We start from the raw sequence: 3,795 nt of genomic DNA, 5'->3' as shown, positions 1-3,795 counted from the left end.
GACTCCCAGGGGACCGCTGTGGAGAAGAAGGCAATTGAGCCACAGGACGTGCGCAAATCACGGCTTGCTTCACGTAAAGCCAGATTGGGAGCATGCACGAGGAAGTTGAATGAAATAAAGACTTTGATGGATGACGCTGGAAATGTTGATAAAGTCAGTGATGCGTTAGAAGTGTTTAAAGGAACAGTGGATGAATTTATGAATGTTCATGAATCTGTGCAACAACTTCTAACAGAGGAAGAAAAGGATGATGATTATGTTGACTGGTATGAACCCAGAATAACTAACCTGAATTATTTTATCAAAGAAGTTGAATCATGGAAAAGAGAGATTGCACAATCGAAAGTTGGACCACTGGACAGCATGTCAAATGTTTCACGCAGATCAAAGTCTTCCACTTCTTCAGAGCTCAAAAAGGCCCAAGCAGATCAGGCTGCTGCCCTGGCCCGAGCCGCTGCATTGAAAGAAAAACATGCTTTGCAGCTGGAGGAAATCAAACTGAAATCAAAGATGGAGCAAATGGAGTTGGATGCGGACCTCGCAGCATCAGCTGCTAAAATAAAAGTACTTCAGAGTGAAGAGGATGATCAGGAAGCTCCAGTTGATTATATGCAGGAGTATTATGACTCTCGTCAGGAACCAGAAACAATGGAGAGCCAAGTGGATTTTGTGCAATTGGGTGCCATACCCAAAACCCCACTTCACCAAACCATCCTAAGTCTCCACCGACCATCACCTACAACAGCTACAAGAGGTACCAAAACATCAGACAAACCCCAAAACAAAAGGTCAACTAAAAGACATGAAACAGAAATTGAAAATCACAGTCACACCATAACTCATGCTGCACAAGATTATTCAGATATGGCTGTTAATGATGCTCGTAATAACTTGGATGTGGTTATCCAAAAACAAAGTGACATTGCAGAACTTATTGTCTCACAGCAAAGGCTGTCTAGGTTACCTGCCAGAGAAATTTGTGTGTTTGATGGTAACCCATTGGCATATCAGTCTTTTATTCATGCATTTGAACACTTGGTTGAAGACAATACTAAAAATAATCAGGACAAGCTCTACTACCTTGAGCAATTTACCTCTGGTTTGCCTAGAGAACTGGTTCGCAGCTGTTTGCACATGGAGGGGGGCAGAGGTTATCATGAAGCAAAACAACTTTTGAAGGAGCACTTTGGGAATGAAATTAAAATTTCTGGTGCTTACCTGGAAAAGGCCTTGAACTGGACAGCAATTAAAGCTGAGGATGGGAAAATGCTGCATGCATATGCAATGTATTTGAGAGGATGCTGTAATGTAATGCAGGACTTACAGTATTTAGAGGAACTTGAGATCCCATCGAACTTAAGGCTAATAGCATCCAAGTTGCCCTACAAACTCCGTGAAAGATGGCGAACCACAGCCTATGAGACACAACAGAAGACTGGCAGGAGAATCAGATTTCAGCACTTTGTGGATTTTGTGGAAAAACAGGCTAAAATGCTTTTGGATCCGTTGTTTGGAGACATTCAAGACCAAATACCGACAAAAAAGTTTATCCCAAGAGGCAAAAGTGAATCGAAACCAATAAGAAGCAAAAACAGCAGCTTTGCTACCTCAGTAGCAGTGAATACAGAGAAAGCAGGATGCACTGTAAAACAATCATCTGTTCCACAACAACCTTGTCAAACCGCAATCAGCTCTTCCTGTGGATTCTGCCATGGGAAACATACACTTATAGACTGTTCACAATTCAAAACACAGTTACGTGATGACAAAGTTGAATTTTTAAGAAGCCATGGACATTGTTTTGGTTGCTTAGTAAAAGGTCATCTGAGCAAAAACTGCAAGAAACGATTAATGTGTCAAGTTTGTCAAATGAAGCATCCTACTGTACTCCATATTCACAGTGCAAAATGCTCAAAACAGGAAAATCAAGTAATGCCCACTGCTGAGACGGAAGAGACCCCCATAAGCAGTGCTCTTGTTTCAGCAGGTGATGCAACTGGGGCCGGGAGGGACTGTGCACTTGCAATTGTTCCGGTAAGAGTTAAAGTGGCGAAAGGGAGTAAATATGTTCAAACCTATGCCTTCCTTGACCCAGGCAGCACCGCAACATTTTGCACCGAAAATCTAATGAACCTGTTAAATAAGAAAGGACGTAAAACAAAAATACTTTTGCGAACAATGGGACAGGAAAAGCCCACAGGGACCTATGAGGTCAAAGGACTGGAAGTGGGAGATTTGGAAGGCTGTACATATCTGGACCTGCCGAAAGTTTACACACAAACTAAAATCCCTGTGTCAAAAGAAAACATAATCACACAAGCTGATGTGAAAAGGTGGCCTCACCTCAGTGGAATCCAGTTAAAGGAAATTGAGGCAGAGGTTGAGCTCCTCATTGGGACTGATGTTCCCCGAGCGATGGAGCCATGGAAAATAATAAATAGTCATGCTAATGGACCATATGCAGTGCAAACCTTGCTGGGGTGGGTGGTAACTGGACCGATCAGTGTTGATAGTGCGGCAGAACAAGCTGGGCCCATTGCGGTGTTGAGTAACAGAATCTCTGTGGTTGAGTTGAAGGATTTACTCATCAGACAATATAACCAGGATTTCTCAGAGAATAGGTATGAAGAGAAAATTGAGATGTCTGTCGAGGATAAACGTTTCATGGAGATTGCTTCCAGCTCAGCATTTCTCAAAAGTGGCCACTATCATCTCCCACTGCCCTTCAGAGATGAAGCCAAGGTCATGCCAGATAATTATGATATGGTAAAAGAACGCACATTGCAACTCTTGAAGAAATTCAAGAGGAATAAGACATATGCTGAAGAATACACCACCTTCATGGAGGACATTCTCAAAAAAGGTTATGCAGAAAAGGTTCCACCTCAGCAGCTTAACAAAGAAGACGGACGGATCTGGTACATCCCACATCATGGCGTCTACCACAAACGAAAGCTTAAACTGAGAGTGGTATTTGACTGCGCATCATCATTTAAAGGAACGTCTCTAAACAAGGAGCTCCTTCAGGGGCCAGACTTAACAAACACCCTCATTGGAGTTCTCTTGAGGTTTCGCCAAGACCGAATTGCAGTTATGGCAGACATTGAGGCGATGTTTTATCAAGTTCATGTTGATGAAAAGGACAGAGACCTTCTAAGATTTCTATGGTGGCCAGAGGGTGATATCAGCAAACCACTGGATGTTTACAGGATGAAAGTTCACCTCTTTGGTGCCGTATCTTCCTCGAGCATCGCTAATTTTGCCCTGCGTCAAACTGCTGACGACAATCAAAAGCATTACTCTGATGAAGTTGTGAGAACCATCAAAAGTAACTTTTATGTGGATGATTGCCTCAGATCTGTAGCAACGGTGGATCAGGCTATAAAGCTCGTCAAAGATCTCAATGAAGCCTGCAAACAGGGTGGCTTCACGTTGACAAAATGGATCAGCAATAACTGGAAGGTGTTGGAGAGTATTCCTGAGCATCACAGAGCAAAGACTGTCAAAGAGCTGAACCTCGATAAAGAAAAGTTGAAAGAGCAAGCCACAGTTGAGCTGGCACTTGGAATCTATTGGAACACTCTAAGTGACACCTTCAGCTTTAAAGTGACTGTCAATAGCCGTCCTGCTACCAGAAGAGGTATACTCTCCATAGTAAGTTCAGTTTATGACCCCTTAGGTTTTCTCTCTCCTTTCATCCTAAAAGCCAAACAACTACTCCAAGAGCTCTGCAAATCCAGGTATGGATGGGATCAAATTATTCCACAGGAATTTGCGAGGCCATGGCAAAGATGG

This window comes from Seriola lalandi, unplaced genomic scaffold (genome assembly GCF_002814215.2).
Source record: "Seriola lalandi dorsalis isolate HSWRI2012SDOR001 ecotype SW California unplaced genomic scaffold, Sedor1 jcf7180002054841, whole genome shotgun sequence".
Classification (NCBI taxonomy): Eukaryota; Metazoa; Chordata; class Actinopteri; order Carangiformes; family Carangidae; genus Seriola; species Seriola lalandi.
The sequence above is the reverse complement of the archived record's forward strand: the minus strand, read 5'-3'. Positions refer to the sequence as shown.